Below are 20563 nucleotides of genomic sequence, written 5' to 3' on the forward strand. Positions count from 1 at the left end.
AACTTGTTTCTGTCCACCAATGATAATATCCTTAATCTCTCAGGATGGGAGGGACGCTTTTCTCCCAATTTGCGTTTCCTGACCATCTGGAATCCCACCTCCCCCTCTATCCCCCCCTGCCACTAAACCCTCGGAATCCGGCAAAAATCCTGGGCCAGGAGCTTTGCCCATGGCCCTGAAATTATTTGGAAATATTCTTTTAGTGGTTTTCTATGTTAATTTTTTAATTGGCCATGTTCGATGAAATACAGTCCTAACTACCATTCTCCCAATCATAAACATCATGTGATTCTTGCTGTAACCCAAAACAAAACAGTTTAAAGGAATGAGGTTTAGTACTGTGTAAATCCTAATAATGCACGATGGAGAAACCAATCTAGAGAAAGCCATGCCATTTTCGCAGTGAGTCGGGAGAGAATTCTCATCACTTACAGTGTGCCTTTCCCTGTCCATTCCGGCAGCAAGGGAGCCAGGCCGGTAGGAGAACCATGCCACCCTGTGGCCACCACCTGCTCAGCCCAGATGCATGATCAAGCAGGAGGTAGTGTTTTACCAAACGCTGGAAACAGAACATCTTCCAGTCAAACCCGGGATCAAGCCCCATAACAGAAAAGCTCCAATAGGCTGATTGTGGAAACAGAGTTCAAAACACTTCCCAAAGCCCCATACGCGGGAGGCGCTCACATCCACTGAATGCAGCATGGGTGGAGTCAGGCTGAACGGCACAGAGGCTGTAACTTACTACACACGCTGAACCGGAAAGCTCCAAAGCACCCTCACACGAGGAAGAGCACAGAATTCGGTCACTACAGTTACACTTCAGATTTGTACGGAAGTCCCTTTCTTGAAAACATTTCTGAAAAACTGAAGATGGTAAAAATTTTTACTATCCTTTGACATGAGAAACCATGACCAGTTAGTTACAAGTCTGCAGCACAGGAGAAGAGCCCATTTCTCAAGGTACTGAAATACCCTTACAGCCTGACAAACAGGTGTTATCACAGTTCTAAGGTGTCATCCTGGATCACAGACAGGCTGACCTATATGACCTGTGGGACAAATCCAGCCCTCTGCTTGTTTTCCTATGGCTCACAGCAGGGAAAGGATTTCACAGTTTTGGATGTTTGGGGGAAAAAAACAAAATACAAGTATCTTTAATGTGCTAATATTATGAAACATTCAGATTTCAGTGTTAATAAAGTTTTATTGACAACCACAGTTACAGCCATATGCTCACACAGTGTCTATGGTTAGAATGGGCAGGACAGAGCACAGGTGAGTGGTTGCCACAGAGACTGTCCGGCCTTCAACGTACATTATATACAATGTGGACTTTTAAGAATAGATCTTTCTTTTTTAGATCAAGGATTTCCTCTCTGGGGCCTTCTTTTAATTGGGGGCAGGGGAAATGGCTAATAAGCAAGTGAAATCCTTTTAACAAAGTTCTCAACATCAACCTCTTTTTTCATTCCCAAGACAAAAGTAAGTTTCAAATTGCTTTCATAGCTCTGTTCAATAGTTTTTCTCTCTTTCTCTCTCTCTTTCTTTCTTTTTTTTTACATTAAGTCCCACTACCCAAAGTACAAAGTACAATAGAATGGAACATAGAAGGCCCAATCGCTTTAAAGTCACTTGAGATTTAGATTCCAGAAGCACGTGGAATCAAAGCACCTCTTTTCCCTGGAGTGTACTCTGCCTTACGGTAAGGTCGCTAAGAGCACATAAACAACAAAAATTATTCCCATGCATGACTCTAATTTTACTGCACAAGTGCCAGACACCTAGTATTACTTGAGCTGGCCTTGAAAGATTAAGCATGCAGAGTGGTGATTAAAAAATAAAAATGACAAACAGAGCTAAGTAATAAGTTTTGCTGAGGCAGTTGCACTGATCACACCCTCCTTGCGGATCACCCTCGGTAAATGATTCTGCTGCCCAAAGGAGGGGCCAGCCCAACCCAATACACGGGTAAATCAATCTGCCCAGTTAGAAAGTCTGTCGTGTTTCTAACCACAACAGCTAACCTTACTAACAAGGGCAATTTTCAAGACACTGTTGATTAAAATTTCAGTCTGATCCAACCCCAGAAGAGAATGCATCTACGTCTCTATTTCCCCGATAATCTAACCTCAGGAAACAGCGTGCTATCCTTACAAAGATGACCCATGTTTCCTCACTAATGAGAAATGTATCCTTGAACCTGGCAATTTTGGTCAGGGTCTTGATTAGTTCTGCTTACAGGTGACACAAAACAAACAGAAAAGAAAGTCTACATTAGGCCCCATCTTACAAGTACAGGTGATCGCCCGACAGAACCCTGTAATCCTAAACGCCACCAATTACTTCCCTGCCAGTGAAAACAGAGCTTTAAATGGTAGCCATGGTCTCAGTTTTCCCATCTTTAACTCGTTTATATGACACAATATATATTGTATAAATATACTATAATCACCTTCACATATACTTGTTAATAAATGAAAAGAAATTTTTTCCACTTCTATATCTAACCTAGGAATTCTAGGAATAGGCCTTCCTTTCTTAGAGGGAGGATTTATTCTTGCCAGGAGGCCCAACTCCCCACGGGCAGACCCTCTGTGCCCCAAGATACTAGCTATGTCTGAGGCCTTCCTTCCCTTAGCTGGGGACGGTACTGAGTGAGGGGTACATAAACTGGTGAAGAGAAAGGCATCGAGGGATGGGAGAAAGTGAACCCCACACAGTGCAGGGGTGGGTGGAAAACAGAACGCCTGGGACACAAGATGTTAGATGGAGATGAGGGAAACGAGATGGCACGTTTTGTGAGAGGAAGGCTAACTGAAGGGACAGCACTGATGTCTCAGATGGCAAGACAGTGCCAGCCCTCAGGTGTTGAGGGTGGACCCCCCCCCCATGAGCGGCAGCATAATCGCAGTGGGATGCAGGACCCAGCCTGCACAGGGTGTTGAGAGGTGATCTTTGTGTTCTCAGGGGTTCTGAAAGCCGGTTGGTAAATGCGGCCATCATTTCAAATTAAATTACATAAGCTTACAATTACTGTTGAACACAAAAGTAATAAACACTCGAACTCGTCACTTCCTCATTACTCTAGCCCAGCTGTCGCATCTGCACGGCAGGCATACTATTACAACGGCGTGTTGCTGCACGTCTGCTCCCAGCACGCGTCTCTGCCTTCCGTGACGTGGCATCGGGAGCCTGAAGTCAGCCATCACGGGGGCCTTTCTATCACTCAAATAGGCAAATGTCACAAATAAGAGCCTCCTGACCCCTCTATCACCAGCACTTCATTAGAACAGGTCAGCAGATGGTGGGGTTTGCCACAGCAGGCCCAATCAGCAGGGGCCCCTGCCTACAAGGCACAAAAGTGAGGGCTCGCTGTTGAACTGAAGAGCAAACCCCAGGCAGGTACAAAGTGGCTCAGGTGACAGAAAACAATGCTGCCACAGTTCTGCTCACAGAGGCTCAACGCTATCACCACCTTAAATCGGTCTGTTCTTGACCTCTCCAACGGGGCTTACAACTTGTTCGCGTACCTCAGTGGTTAACAGGAGGGTCTCTGCCTGCATCACGGGGTGGTACATCGCTTTGTAGCCGTTTAACCTGGGCTATGTTAAATTCTCTGTGCCCCAGAAGAAGACACCAATCATACTCACCTCATCGGGTTATTTACGAATTACACGATTGAGAATTTCAGGGGAAAAGGGGAAGAAGGGTTTACAGGAACAAGTATAAAGGACACATGGACAAAAACTAAAGGGGGTGGAAATGAAAGAGAGGTGGGGAGCACGGGGGCAGTGAGTGGGATGGGAGTCAAAGACAGAAAACTATACTTGAACAACAATTAAAATAAATAAATTTTTTCAAAAAGAAGTACATGACCTGGCTGGTGTAGCTCAGTGGATTGAGCGCGGGCCTGCAAACCACATGGCCACGGTTCGATTCCCAGTCAGGGCACATGCCTGGGTTGCAGGCCAGTTCCCAGCAGGGGACTCACGAGAGGCAACCATACATTGATATTTCTCTCTTTCTCCCCTTCCCTTCCTCTCTAAAGATAAATAAATAAAATCTTTTTTAAAAATTTTTAAAAATTTAAAAAAAAAGAAGTACATGATTGATGAAAGTAAAGCACTGGTGGCAGTGCCTGGCACATAATAAATGCTCAACAAATGTGAGTTCTCGTAGATGCAATACGTAATAGATGCAACAGCGCAACTCAGTGACTACAGTTTTAACGGGTTAAGAACACTGTTGCATACTTGAAAGTTGCTAAGAGAGACCTTTAAAACAACTCATCACAAAATAAAATCTTTAAAAAAAAAAAAAGACCTGGCTGGTGTAGCTCAGTGGATTGACTGTGGACTTGTGAACCAAAGGATCACGGTTCGATTCCCAGTCAGGGCACATGCCTGGGTTGCAGGTCAGTTCCCAGCAGGGGACTCACAAGAGGCAACCATACATTGCTATTTCTCTCCCTCTCTCCTTCCCTTCCCCTCTAAAGATAAATAAATAAAATAATTTTTTTAAAAATCTCATCACAATAAAAAAAAGGTTGTAATTAATTGTATGTGGTGATGGACATGTTAACTAAACTTACTATGGTGACCATTTCACTGTATACGTATATACCAAATCATTATGCTGTATACCTAAAACAAATACAAGTTACACATCAATTATATATCAATCAATCAATAAATGATAACTGTTATGATCAGAATGTCAGCCCCACGAGAGCACGTTGTATTCACTGAAATAGCCCCTTTGTCTAGAATGAGTAGCAATCCCTCAAAACACACATTTGGGAAAAAAGAAAAGGAGACACCAACATTATGATAGCACTTATCCCTTGATGGTGGCTGAGTCCAATTTTTAATATACTCCATGCTTTCCTGTTTTCTAATTTTTTTAAATAATAATTCATACTTGAACCCAAGTAGGCAAGAAAAAAGAAGTACAGCTTTGTGTGATATTATATTGGGAGAAAACTGGGGGGAGAGGGGCAGGGTGTGACATGTTAAAAGCAGCAAATACTCTCGGAAGGTTTCTCTCAAAGCAGCATCCTCACAAGGAAACAGAGAGAGAGACAAGGAAACCATTTGGGGAAAACATCACAAAAACCTGGTGTAAGGTAACAAAACTTAAACTGCTATGGTAGCGAGATGATTTAAAAAGAAATAAATGTGAGAGCGGCATTCGGTTGAAAATAATTTGATGAGGTTTGGTGAGCGGATGAGGACTGGACAAAGACAGAACAGGAATAAACACGAGGCAACATTAACAGAGCAGGTGGCTTCTCTCTAAGGGAGATGGATAGGGAATGAGTTGTGAGGAAGAGGACAGTGAGCTTTAAATGTCAATTTCCCTATCCCAGCAGGATGGACGATTGTAGACAGTACATATGCAACAGGCAGTTAGCGGGACAGGCTGTCAGAAAAGGTCTGGGCTGGTGAGGCCCGTGTGCCAGTCAGGCTGCGCTAAGAAGCCTCGAGAGTCCATGGGTTCTCCGTGGTAACAGAAAGGCAAGGACTAGACTGTGGGATTCCCCCAGGGCAGGGCAAGAGGAAGAGACTGATCGGGAGAAGCAGACCAACAGGGCAACGCCAGCCAAGGGAGAGGAGAAATCAGAGAACAGAGGACCAGCGGCACCAGCGGGGCAAGGGTTAAAGGACGGGCAGCACTGAGAGGACTGACTTTTAAGAGGCGATGGAGGAGACAGAAAAGCAGCAAACTCCAGAACCATTTCATTTTCCTCCGGCCTTTATGTGGGTCTTTTCACAACATGCCATTTATCCATCCCAGTGCCTCAACCCCCAGATTATGAGACTGAACCGTATTTCTGTTAAAAACTGGCAGCCTATTGAGGCTTCTGCCACCCCCCAAAATTAATATTTACTTTCTCATTCTGAGTCTTGCACAGAGCTCATTTGCTAAACTAAAATAAATATCACATCCTGGATTCACAATCCAGTTACCTCCCCACCATCGAAAACATTTCAGATTTCTCTTTATTTTAACTATCTTGTTAATACCTTCCGTAACTACAAAAGCCTTACGGGAAAGTACAATCTAAGCAAAGTATAATTGTTAATCTGAACTAATTAGGTAGAAAACTAGACTGGATTAATGAAAGTTAAAGAACTTCAAATGACTTATTGGTACCAAGTATATTTGCAAATAATAATATATTAAACATTAATGTTGATAAGTCAATGAGCCTTAAAATATTTAAAATATTTTATTACTTTAGTCTTGGCTGGTGTGGCTCCGTGGACTGAGCACCAGCCTATGAACCAAAGGGTCGCCGGTTCAATTCCCAGGCAAGACACATGCCTGGATTGCGGGCCAGGTTCCCAGTGTGGGGCACCTGAGAGGCAACCACACACTGATGTTTAACTAAATAAATAAATACAACATTTTATTACTTTAAACATTTTCACTTAGTATTATTTACTCTATTATTTCATTATTTTTACTGGTAGTATAAAACTTTTATTCCAGTCTATCAAGCAGGTTAATTACTGCATTTGTTACCTCCCTTTCTATTCTGTTCCCATTTCCACAACCTGAAGTTGTTCATCCATTCAGGCTAAGCAGGTGTGCAGTGCCTTTGGTTTAATATTGTTTATCTGTGCCATCAACCAGGTACTGGAAGTACTTCCAGCTGCCAACCCTCCCAGAGCCTGGACCGACATGCGCCCAGACAGCGTGCCCAGAGACATGCGCTACAATTGTCATCAACACCAGCACCTCCAGGTGCACAGGAGAGGGATGCTCAAACTTGGCTTTGAAGGGCTGGACCAAGAGAGCCTCTGTGGGAGGAACGACCACACCCAATGTGCTCAAAGCTCAGGACAGATCCCCTCGGGAAGGAACACACATTCTGAAAGTTCGGCCTCTACAGGGAAGCTGGGGAGGAGACCAAACCTCGTTTGGTACTCTCAGCATCTCTTCAAAGGGCCTGATACACACAAGTGCTCAATTAATGTCTGTGAAGTTGGAAAAAAAAACCACATCTCATCCCTTTTACAGCAGAAACCTCAAAATGCTACATATAAGCCAAATATTAAGTCTGTCTTGCTTGTCATTCCCTTCACTTGACTAAGCACTGCCTGAGCAAACTTGGGTGGAGTACTATGGTTGATACTGAGGCTGAGCAGTAAGACAGTTCTTGCCGGCTTGAGGCTCACAGTCATTCAAGGGAGAAAGACACTGGCTAAGCAGTAATTGCAGCTGCATGAAAGGCGAGGATCAAGTACTGTAGGAATGAGAGGAGATGCTGGACAATATTCTGAGCAAAAGTCAGGGGAGGAGGTTTAACACAGCGTCATCTCAAAGACAGGCCATTGGAAGGGGCCAGAAGAACAAGCGTTCTCTCTCACCTGATTCCAAATTCTGTTTGAAACGGATTACAGTCACAGTGAGTAGAGACAGGAATGGTGTTTGGGAAGAGGGAAGAAGAGGCTGCAGACTGAATCCAACATCATTGAGGAAACAGCTGTCAGATCCGAATGGTCTTAAACCCTGGATATAATGGCGCTAGCAAAACCCCATCTAATACTAACAATCCTCAAAGAAGTACCCATCTTCTTGCTTCTCTATCCTTGTGAGCACCCAGAAGGGCCCCTTTCTTGACCTTCTTTACACTGGAATTCATCCCGAAAGGAGAAGATCATAACTCTAATTACCGGAAGACATTTAGTTACATCTGTGCTGCCGAATCTACTGGGGTGTTCTAGAAAAATAAAGGGCAAATTTGTAAGGCACAGTTGTAGCAAAGCAGTATCCTAAGCACTTTTAGGATAAGAGCTGACATAAATATATGATGGCTGTTGCCGTTATGCTAGAAAACAGAAGGCTGACCAGAAGCAAAAAAATAAATCCCAAGCCCCAAATCACTGGACAAGGCTGCTCAGTTCTTTTGTTTTGTTTTTTTAATATCCCTTCTTGTATGAAGTAGCTTGGATGGTTCTCGGAGTACCTTGGTTTTTCTGGCCACTTAACACCATTACAAAGTATGTAAGGGTGGCTATGTGTGCGTGCACACCCCACATACACAGTCATTCGCTGTTACTCAGCACCCACTGTTTCTTAAATGCAGCATGCTACTCACTGATGGAGTATTTGCCACCCCATAGGATAGTGATACAGAAAAAACCATGGGCTCAGAAATAAGATCAGATCAGTCACTTAATAGCTACAGACCTGAAAATAACCACCAATAACTCACTTGGATGGCAAAACAAAATTGTTAATATAGTTCTTACTGATCATCACACATGTGTCAAGCACTGGTAAGAATGAGGTAATAAACATGAAAGAGACCAGGCTCCTGGCCTTCACACAGCTTATCTTTTACCAGGTAAGACAATCAAATTACAAAAAGTAGCACCAAGGGAAAAGTTCTGTTACACAGAATAAGACAGAGTAAAAGGGTTAAAGTGTGTCTGAAGTAGGCGTGGTAGGTTGTTTGAGATAGGGTGGTCTCTCCCTTAATTAGTCAGGAAAAATATTCAGATAATCTTTGCTCCCCTCAATAAAACCAGCTCTCCAGACTGTCTAGCAAAGTCCTTCTCATAAAGCTTTCTTTAAAAGATGCCCCAAAGTAGCTCAGTTAACATGAACAGAAATGCACGAGAAATGTCTTGGTCCTTCGTATAAACTAAATCTATTCCACATACACAGACCAGTTGCTTTCCATGTCAGAAAATAGGTAGTATGTCAAGTTACCTTTTATTTCAATCAGGCTAATCTGCCCGAGACCTGGGACAATAACACCCCTAACCTGCCTTCTTCATTTGTAATCTCCTGTCAATGAGCCAGCCCAAAGCACCACCTTCCCCAATGATAATGCAAAATGATTATTTTAAACACTATCACTAACAATAATCAAAATTTATATTGCCTTCCAGCTTCATCATGCTGTAACATTAAGATATATGCAAATTCTTAAAGATTTCCAAGCACCACCTATTCGGTCCCTTAAAATAAAACCAGCAGATGGCGCTCAGAAATCTGATGAGTTCTATGTGGTTTTAGAGACCATTCTCCCTAATGGGGAAGAATCTTGAAACTTCAGCTGGAAAAGGAATCAAATTACAAAAAGTTTGGAAATCATTTAATTTATTGCGTCCTTAAAGGAAAAGTTCCTTTAAAAAGAAGTTTTTAAAAATCCTAAGAGTCTAAGCTTTTTGACCTTGTCGCTGTATTCTTGTTAAGCAAACTAAATTGGTTGGAGGGTGTTGGCTGGTGGCTTTAAAAAAAAAAAAAAAACAGCCACTCCCTCCCACAAATGTTTCACAACTGTCTGGAACTGCTAGAATAATTAGGTCAACACTTAAAGGGACAGTCTCCCCTTTGCTATCAGGACCAGACCAGATATTTGGTGCAAATGTGGAGAACATATCATTTTTATTTTTTTTAATTTTTATTTTTTTATTGTAGAGAGATTTTATTTTTTATTTTAAAGTTTCAAATGAGAATGCAAGGGAGGGAGTGTAAGAGAGAGTATAAAGGAGAGAGAAACAGAAGGACAGAAATATCAATGTGAGAAAGAAATATGGATTGGCTACCTTACAAATATGCCCCAACTGGAGACCGAACCCGCAACCCAGGCATGTACCCTGACCAGGAATCAAACTGGTGACTTTTCAGTTTGCAGGCTGATGCCCAACCCACTGAGCCATGTTGGCCGGACAATTTTTATTAATTCTTGATAAGAATTTCATGAAAGAATTAGAAGTGATTAAATACATCAATCTCTCTCCCCTCTCTCCCCTCCCAGAGAACAGCTGGTTGAAACGGGGTTCTGTTCTCACTCATTTTGCACTTATTCACCTAGCTTCCTCGGTCAGCTCCCTTGGCTTTCCTCTAAATATCATTCCTGAAATTGGCTCTGCAGGCTTCTAGGTTAGCCGCCCCCTGCGCCCCCCCCCACCCCCACCCCCCCCCACCCCCGCACTAGGAAGCAACAGAAGACTTTCTAAAAAACAATGGAAGTTGCTGCCCTGAACTTCTGGGATGGATGACAGGGCACCATCCTAACTCCTGAGCACGTCCCTTCAATGCGCTGCAAAAACGGCCCTCCACAGCAGAGCCCTTGCTTCTCTCTCCAGCCTCCGCCCCCTTGAGGAGCCTCCTCAGGCCCACACCACTCACTAAGGCAGCACACCACGGCCTAGATGGCTCGGGGATACACCACAGCCTGGATGGCTCGGGGACACACCACGGTGGTTAAGCCTCACTTTTACTACCAGCCTCACTGTGTGGCCACGCTGCTCCCTTCACCTGTCACATCCTCCTCTCACCCGACTGGCGGTGACGACTGGCGGTGACGGTGACGGCAGGACAGGAAAGCATGACACAAGACAATGCCTTCCCTTCCTGAGTGGCCACCTGGCCCCCAATTGGGGGGACCCCCCGGGGGGTTGCCACTGAATCCCTGAACAACCACATAAAAGTACTGGTGTTTTAATAAGGTAGGTCAAGTACCTAGCAAACAACAGGCACAAAATAAATATTCCCATGCATCCCCAGGTAAATTAAAATATCCCACATTTCAGAATTTCCATGTCTTTACTTTCCTTAAAGTCTCTTAAGAGTAAAACGTGTTATTTCTCAAACAAAGCTGAATAAAGTAACACATCTTACTATGTTTTGGTTTCACTTAAATATGCATGAAGAATTTTCACAAGATGGCAAGACTGGCCTTAGGAAACTCTGAAAAGCAGTCATAACAGATGGAAAAAGGGTTAAAAACTGATTAGTTTTTAAGGTTAATTACACAGCTTTCTTAAAGCTGGCTAACCTTTCTAACTAATAGCAAATAGCCACGCTGGCATTAAACAATCCGCAGTACTTAAAAACCCTAAGGGTAAGGAGCAGAACTATAGTTTCGGAGCACAGTAAAATTTTTTTCCATCCAGCACTGCTGATAAAATCGTTCCACATCAAAATCCAGTGTTTTTAAAGTGTTCCCATTAAAGTGTCCATTTTTTAAAAAAAGGAATAAACTAGCTCTATGAAAGTCTTATCTACAGCACATTGCTCACTTCCTAGTCTTCTCCCACAGGGACAGGGAAGGGCAGGGACACGGGGTGACAACCACAGCAGGACCTGGCTGCTGCCAGGTGGGGGAGGGGACACACGAGAGGCTCTTCCCACGTGCCTCTGTGCTTAGTAAGTACTCAACACATGCTAGATGTGGTCGTTTTCGTATCACAGAGGGTCCTCACAAAAAACCTCTACAATAGGTATTATTCCTCTGAATTTTACCGACGGAGGGTCTCGGGCCCCCACAGCTGGCTGGGTGCTAGCTCCAGAAGGCAGCCCCACGTCCACCGGACCCCTGAGTCCCGGCCTCTGCTCTACACAGGGTCTCACGGTGTGGTCCCCGACCTACAGCATCACACCCTGCCCCTGGGGAACTGACTAGGAAATGAACATTTTCAAGCCCATTTTTGGTTCCAGGGGAAGGAGAAAATCCACTTTTAATTCTCAGACTTAACTAAAATATGAACAACCGATAATCATTCTCTGTGTCAAGGATAAAATAAGCCCATTTCAAAGAGATCTGGAAAATGGGAATCTGCGGAGGAAGCTCCTGGCAGGAAAGACACCACAGAAACAGCTTCTTAACATCACGCTGCCGCGATCCTTTCCCTCCCCACAGGCGCTAGGACGAACTAGACAGCGTCAGCCAATCTGAATTAGTTCAGCAGAATTTAAAGATGTGTAAGGTGACCGAGAGGAGACTCATATTCAGAGGGTAGGGTAAGATTGCCCCTGGGCTGTAACCCGTGCGAGACGATGACAGATGACAGGAATGATAGCAAACGAGCCCACCATCAGATTGGTGGGTCCATCCCATGGACCTAAAAAGGAATGTAACATTGCCTGAGTAGTACGATAAAACGCGCATTTCCTTCTGTGGACATAACAAAGGGAGACAGCTGAGAATTCCACCCCGGCTGCCAGATGCTCCGTGTATCACACGGGGTCAGCACTTAATCCGAACACAGAGCTTCATGAAGGGCTCCGAGGATGCGCGAGGGCCATGAGCTCTCTCTCACTTTAAAAAGGAGCGAACAACCCCGCACAACTCTTGAGAGTACGGATGACGTTTTCTGCACTAAGGACAGGGACCTTACACTCCCCACATAAAAGGAAACAAGCAGAAGCTCTGGAGAAGAAATGTGTAGGAATGAGAAAAAGCACTGAAGATGTCCAACACTAGTCCATTAATCAATAAATCAGCGTACCTTTCAGAAAATGTGATTTCTACATATATTCTTCATGTTCTATTTGGATGGAGCCAGTATGGATTTCTGCGTTACAGATTCAGTGGCTGAATTTATGAACCTACTGAACAGTCTCATCTCAAATGACACAGCAAATTCCACAGAAGACAATGAAAATCTTTAGTCTTACAATGAACAGACTAGAACTTTATAAATATTGCTGTTTCAGTTTCCCCATCTAAAGGAAGAAAACAATTCCTACTAATTCATAGAACAATAAAATGAGGTTAATAGAGAAAGAAGCAAACACGGAAAGTTCTAAGTATACAGACCATACACAACTCAGAAGTATTAAACGATCTGGGCTGAAATTCAGTTTTTGTTTTTGTTTTTTACCAAGTATCAGTCCCAAATTTTCCTACAGTCCCCATCTCACAGGTCAAGGCAAAGCAACTTCCGCCACTGGTTCCAGGTCACAAAGCCCCTGTGTGGTTTCCTCCCTTGACTCACGATTTACAGTGGCCTTCCCTTGGGGGTATAAATCTTACCCAAAAGCTCTCATCTTTGGCCAATCAGACACTTATTTATAACCATTCTCGCATGGGCCGTGGGCCTTCCCTCAACAGCAGCTTCAACTCTATTCAATCAAACACACTGAGCACCTGATGTGCTACGATAGAAGGTGAAATGGAAAAGAAAGCCATTAAAACAATTCAAGTATGAAGTCTCTTACCCTCAAGATACACACTGTACAGTCAATGGGAAAAGGCGTGCAAACAAAAGCCCACTCGTGAAGTGTCTGAGGTACTACAGTGAAGGCTGTGCGGACAGCTTGGGGCACGGAGGGAGGAGGGATTCCCCTGGAGGCCAAGGTTCAGGACCGGCTCCTCAGAGACAAGGGACAGAAAATGAATCCTGTAAGACCAACGGTTCTCTCGTTCTCTGTGTGTGTGTGAGCGCGCGCGCGTGCGTGTGTGTGTGTTGGGGCGAGGTTATGGTGTGTCAGAGCGAAGGAGGGAGGGGAAACCTGTCTCACGTGACCGGAGGCTGCTGGCACACATCCCACGCAGAGCCGGAACAAGGTGACCCGAAGCCCCCACTCACTCACCCTGGGGCCCGTGGCGACAGTTTTAACCTCCCAATTGCTGGCTTCAAAATGTTCTTATTTATGCTGGGCAAAAACACATTACAAAAGCCGGTCTGCCTACAACCTCACTCCAAAACCCTAGCGCTCTTATGGGTTCCACCTGCGTCATGGCCTGTGCTAAGTAACTAACTACAGAGCAGGTCTGGATTTAATTACTCCTGATAACTCGAGGAAGAACTCGTGAGAAATCTTAAATGACATAAAAAATAGTGTGAAACATGCAAGAGGCATTAGCTCCCTTCACTGACAATTGCAAATCATGACCACTTCCTAATAGAGAGAGAACCAGGCCTGGGTTCAACTGTACACATCTTGCTACTACCTCTAGTCAATAACCTGGTAATGATTCACTCAGAAGTCCAGCCTTAAAAAAGAAGTCCCAGGCCTGTTCTTTTGAAATAACACCCTAGGTAATGGGTACAATTTCCCACGTATCTCCCCAGTAACCCTCCACTGAAGGGTTGAGAGTCAGCCACGCTGAACGCCCTGTGTCTACCCAACTGCTCCAATTCAACGCACAGGAAAGGGTCTTTCAAAACAATCCCTTTTCTCCATTTGGTTCACGCTTCACCTTTAGGGTGCGTCAGGAATCAGCTGAAGGGATTATTAAAAAAGGGCTGGTTGGGCCCTAACCCCAGGCACTGGTTCAGGGGCCTGAAATTTTTCACCCCTAACAAGTTCCGAGTGATGCTCCTGCTGCTGGTTAGGGGCCACGCTCTGGGAACCAGCATTTCTAGGACGATCCAGTTGGGAGTCAGGTCACCCCACACACCAATTACTGCTGTGAGCATACAATTTTTATGGGATCTATAGTTTTAGGTTTGGAGAAGGAATGGCAAGTGGAGTTCAATGCTGAAGACACCTGCTAAATGTGTGACGTAAGCATCAGGCTTCAAGTTACCAGGTTAAGAGAGGGCGCTGTCAACTCCAGGAACTGACAGTGAAACCATCCTTCCCGCAGAGATTGGAGAGAAACAGCGGGGGCGGGGGGGGGGGGGTGGGTGTTGCAGTCCCAATCGCTGCTTCACCTCTGCTGTTCTGCTCCTTCCTCTACAACACGGGCCGCACAAGGGTGATGAGATAACGCGGGCAAAGTCACCCGATGTGGAAGGTACTCAGTACCCAGCAGTCCCTCTCCTGTTTCTAAGGGAAGGGAACAAGGGAAAGAGCCGTGAACACAAGTGTAACGATATGCAGAAGACAGAAGAGGAAGCCACACAACATGATGTTTATATGCTTTCACACTGTGTCAAAATAAAGGAGACGGATCTCTTTAAAGACACCTGTTAAGTTTCTACCCACCACCTGTGCAATGGGTTTTACCCTTTACCCTTTTACCCTGCTATTACCCTTCCCTGTACGCCCACTACCAGCTCTGAAGTTGCCGTGGAAACGGAATCATTCTCCCCAGGCTTCCCGGGCAGCTCCTTCCTCTACATACTTCCCCCTACTGGCACCACACCCCTCTGCCTCTGTATTAGCACCCTCAGTGGTCACCCCTGAGGCGCTCTGATGCTTCCCGACGTCCCCTCAGACAGAACCCCTGTGCTCTCCCTGTGGGACAGCTTCGTCACTCTCACCTCCCACTCGGCACGCTGGAGCAGTGCGGTAACAGGCCCGCGCACGCGGCAGTCCCTCACTGCGCCTTCTCTACTNATCATTCTCCCCAGGCTTCCTGGGCAGCTCCTTCTCCTACATACTTCCCCCTACTGGCACCACACCCCTCTGCCTCTGTATTAGCACCCTCAGTGGTCACCCCTGAGGCGCTCTGATGCTTCCCGACGTCCCCTCAGACAGAACCCCTGTGCTCTCCCTGTGGGACAGCTTCGTCACTCTCACCTCCCACTCGGCACGCTGGAGCAGTGCGGTAACAGGCCCGCGCACGCGGCAGTCCCTCACTGCGCCTTCTCTACTCTCCACCTCTCCACCAACGTCCTTCGGGTAAGGAGGGCCACCCTTCACTATTCTGCATGGTCAACAGTTCCCCAGTTGCTCTCCACCCTACTGTGTAACACCCCATATTCCCTATATCAGTGTTGGCCAACAGAACTTTCTGCCATGATGAAAACTGTCTATATCTGCACTAAAATTGTAGCCACTAGCCATGTGTGGCAACTAAGCCCATTGCGATAGAGAAACTGAATTTTTACGTGAGTTCATTTTAAGTGATTTAAATACTCACTGTGGCTAGTGACTATTGTCATGACCAGAGCAACTCTCTCTGTATAATCCCATCTCCAAGTATTCTCCAGGGTGAAGTGTCCTTTGCGTCAAGCCAAATCCCTCACCATCCCCGATAACACACACCCCTGCTTTACCTCAAAGGCTGGAATCGCTTCTTTCACTCTACTCTTTGGTCCCTCCACAGCCGGCCTATCCAGGCCAGTAGAGGCTCCGTCTTCCCTGCAGGCTTCCCAGTCTTTTCAACTGATACCTCATTTCTCGCTCTGCTATGGACCTCCGCTGACTATATACATATAGCTCACCTCGCTCTTGAACATGTACTGCGTGTGCTGTCAATGAACATCCCCTGCATCTGAGCCCCTGTGAAAGACAGAACCTAGTCCTTGAAGAACAGATCTTCCATTGGCTTAACAGGTATTTCACAAATGCTTATCGAATGAAGTAACGGCACTAGAGTATTACATTCTGGTCTCCCTGGGATGGTAAAAGACTTCTCTAGGACCAAACGAAGTGGTAACTCCAACTCCGCTTCCCAGAATTTTTCAGATGCTGGAGAAATACCAGGTACTGTAAAAGCATCCTGCAGACAGGCCCCGATCGCTGGATCCTCATCTGCTCTGAAAATACCAAGGAAAGATAAGGGAATGCTACCCGCCGCTGCAAAGCATTTCCTCCAGACACATTTCTGGAGACTGATTAAAAAGTCCAACAAAAAGAAACTGAAGTTCTTGGTTTATAAAATCATCAAAAGCTCAATTGAGGAACACTTGACTTCCTTATTTCTTTTGGCACTAGCGAGCCAGCGTCCTTGTTTAAACATAGTCTGCAGATCTGGCTGGAAAGAGCCACCGGTCTACAAACTGTTGGAGCTCACCCACCAGACAAGTATTGTTAAGGCAATGGCAGGTAATTCATTTAAGAGATCGGCAGGCTGATAAAGCTCTCTTTCGGAGAGCCACGTGTAAGCCTAACAGCCAAGCAGGAGGCCTAGCCAGGTTATTTCAACTCCAGCTACGGAAACGCATTTCTTAAGAAGAATGATAAAACGTAAGGGAAAATGACTTTTGGCTTCCCAGAGCGAGACCTAGAGATGGGTTCAGCGGCCTACAAATCTTGGGGACTCCGAAAACAAATGTACCCCTGAAGAATCTGGAACATGCAACCCAAGTTTTCTCTCTTTCAGCATATTCTTATGGACATCTGAGCAAACCATCAGCAATATAAACCTTCTCAGTGTCAGCCACGGCCACCTGCTCTGGAGTATCATTAGCCACCAAGTGCCCGGTGCCCACGGAACACTCTGAAACCAGGAAAGAACATCCTTCTAATACAGAAAAGCATCTCAGAGCTGCAGCAACTGTGATGTGCAGGAAAAATGCTTTTCTGTTACTGGGCCATGACAGGCATTGTATGTGTCTTATTTTATGGGGTGATGAATTTATGCACAGTGAACAATCTAACATGTGGGGACAGATGTAAAAACAGCTCCCTCTCCCTACACATATACGCATTAGTTACCAAATGCTTAATATAACAAATTGTCCCCAAAACTTAGTGGCTTAAAACAACCAACATTTGACCCAGCGATTCCACTCCTGGGAATATATCCGAAGAAACCGGAAACACAAATTTTAAAAAACTATGCATCGCCCTGGCTGGTGTAGCTCAGTGGATTGAGCACGGGCCTGCAAACCACACGGCCACGGTTCGATTCCCAGTCAGGGCACATGCCTGGGTTGCAGGCCAGTTCCCAGCAGGGGACTCAAGAGAAGCAACCATACATTAATATTTCTCTCCTTCTCCCCTTCTCTTCCTCTCTAAAGATAAATACATAAAATCTTTAAAAAAAGATTTAAAAAAATTAAAAAACTATGCATCCCTATACTCACTGCAGTGTTATTTTCTTTTTTTTAATATTTTATTTATTTATCTTTAGAGGGGAAGGAAAGGAGAAAGGAAGAGAAACATCCATGTATGGTTGTTCTTGTGCATCCCCTGCTGGGAACTGGCCCCTGCAGGGACCTGGCCTGCAACCCAGGCATGTGCCCTGACTGGGAATCGAACCGCAATCATCTGGTTCGCAGGCCCGCGCTCAATCCACTGAGCTACACCAGCCAGGGCTGCAGTGTTATTTTCAATAGCCAAGATTTGGAAGTAGCCCAAGAGCCCATCAGTAGATGAGTGGATAAAAAAGCCATGGTACAAAACCTCACCTTTTGCAACAGCATGGATGGACATGGAGAACATTATGATAAGTGAAATAAGCCAGTCAGAGAAAAACAAGTACCATACAACTTCACTTATATGTGGAAGCTAATGAACAAAATAAACTAACAAACAAAATAGAAACAGACTCATAGATAAAGAAAACAGACTGACAGCTGTCAGAGGGGAGGAGGGTTGGGGGACTGGGTGGAAAAGGTGAAGGGATTAAGCAAAGAAAAAAATTGAAAAACTCACATGCACACACATGCAAAAAACAATATACAATTTATTTTTGACTCCTTTTCCCACAAGACATGGATTGCATTCAACTGTAACTATTCTCCAATGTGTCTACAATCCATAAAGACATTTTACCTGTTGACTATTCTGAAACAGGAGATCACTGTCATCTTTTCAGATGTCCCCTTCTTCTTCCAATCCTCCCTTTGCTACTATCTTCCAGTTACTCACCTCATTTATTGAGTCTCCAAGCCAAGTAACAACCTGCTGCCTGCTAACATTGGCTAAGCTCTTTATTCACAGATTCTGCTACCTGACCAGATCTATCACAACCCCCATGAAACTTTAAGCAAATCCCTCCACACTCTTCACACACCCAGAAGACTGGGCTCAACCACCCGGAAAACACAGGGGTTCCCATGACCCATCAAACTGTTCCCACGCATAGGCCTGACAGTGGGACACTCGGTTGGGCACACCATCACAACTCTTCCTCCAGGACAACGATGACAGGAGAAAGGAAGGGCTGCCTCCGGCATGTGAAGTATGGAATTAATCCAGGTCTCTTTATTCTTGACACGTATTGTACCTTATAGAGCTCCAGGCTGGGGACTCTACGATCTCTTCTAGAATAAGCCTGGAGCCTAACATAAGAGGCATCCAAAGACCCTTTCCTCTTCCTTCCCCACCCCTTCCTTCGGAAGTTTAAAAATCTTGCTTCCTTTTCAGCTGTTCGTCCGGGGGAGGATTTGTTTACTGTTGCTAGTGTCCAGTTGGTAGGTTGCTAGGTCAGTAGAGCTTAGTGTGTGGGTGGTGCAGGGCCTATTTTGTTTGCTTTATAAATAAATACCAACATTTGTTTCATGTGCCTGGCTTTTCCTTTTATCATCCAACAGCAGTCCTCATCCCCTGCCCCTTCGGGGAAAAGTCTGCGCTTTTATCTTGACAGTGAGAAGGGGTACGGAGCCAAAGGGCACACGGACTGTGTTCACAAAAACATACTGGCTGTCACATAAACAAGTGGCTGTGACCGTAAGTCCCATCAGGACTAGAGGCAGTACCTCGGGACTCAAGAGATAACAGGCACTCTTTCTAGTGCGACTTTTCAATCTGCTGATGACGAGGTAAGAGACTGGTTAGCTGAACGGCAGAACTCAATCAGACATGCTGTATGGATTTCCTTACAACTGTAAAGGGGAAGCTTCCCATGCACAACAAAGACATTATTATCACATGTATTTCCTTGTCAGCAACACCTGCAATCACAGAGATGGCACCACTAACTATGCTGGGCCCACACACAGTAATTAATAAAGAAACCTGGGCAACAAACAAGCACCTTTAAGAAAAGCAGCTGTTCTATTAATAAGAAAGAAGGTCAGCTTACTAATATTTTATATAGCCTTGTCTAAACTGTATTTCATTCATTCACTCAACAAATGTTCACTGAGTGACTACTATGTTCCGTGTTATGGCTGCACCCACTTAGTTAAGAATTACATTTGCTCAAAAACCCTGTATGTGCCCACAAGGGCAGAGACAACATTCTGTTCAAACCTCAGGCAACGAATCACTCACAATGTGCTCTCTGCTCACATTGGCCCCTTCGCTTTTATTCAAGGGCACACCTTAGAGAGAAGGACAGTGTCCCATGTTAGGAAAATCCAATGCATGAGAGGTACTTCCAAACCAGAAACGTTACTTGAAATCTGAAGTTTAAGCACAGAAGAGGGGAAGTGAACAATCACAGCATCTCCTTTGAAGGTCCACTGCCTCGGGAACAGATAAATTCAACTGTGCGGAAGCGACACCACAATAACCAATGGATCAATACAGTGCACCAATAAGGGCATCGTTTATGTAGCATTCCTGCCAAAATTAGGAGAAAACATCCTATGAACCGAAACTGCTACAAAGTAACTGGCCAAACAGTTCCCAAACAATATTCCCAAACAGTCAATATGATAAAAGACAGAGAAGCAGAGGAACTACTGAGTAAGAAACTAAACAGACATAAATACAATGTGGAGTCGTGGATTAAATCATGGATTGGGGACAGGGTGAGAGGAGGATGTTATAAAGGACATTATGGGGATAATCACCGAAATTTGGATATGGGCTTACATTATGTAAGAGCATTACTTCAATGTTAGAATTTCTGTTTTTGCTCACTGTGCTGTGGTTATGAAAGAAAAATGTCCTAGTTCTTAGGAAACATATGCTGAAATATTTAAGGGAACAGAGTATGATGTCTGCAACTTTCAAGCAATTCAAAAATATGTAATACAGAAAATGATAACCTAATGTGACTAAATGTTAATAAGAGAGGACAGAGGTGAGTTGTACTCCTGCAACTTTTCTGTAAATCTGAACTTATTCAGAGGAAGACATTTAAAAAGTTTAAAACATGTGAAAAAGAAAATTAAACTTGGGTTACTTATTTTTAAAAAAGATTTTATGCAAGTATCTATCATTAAGTGCTATGAGATTTGTGGGGGCGGTAATATTTCTCAGGATCCAGTTGTTTTTCCTTATTTACTAATAATTGTTCTTG

The 20563-nt window shown here is 44.6% G+C and overlaps 1 protein-coding gene across 3 annotated transcripts in view; it reads right to left on the minus strand.

Annotated features, from left to right (window-relative positions):
• The window catches only part of AKAP13 (A-kinase anchoring protein 13), a 226398-nt gene that overhangs the window by 146490 nt on the left and 59345 nt on the right, over positions 1–20563 (minus strand). The gene's annotated exons all lie outside the window — the stretch shown is intronic.

Source organism: Sturnira hondurensis, unplaced genomic scaffold, assembly GCF_014824575.4.
Source record: "Sturnira hondurensis isolate 20B ecotype Veracruz unplaced genomic scaffold, ASM1482457v3 Scaffold0007865, whole genome shotgun sequence".
NCBI lineage: Eukaryota > Metazoa > Chordata > Mammalia > Chiroptera > Phyllostomidae > Sturnira > Sturnira hondurensis.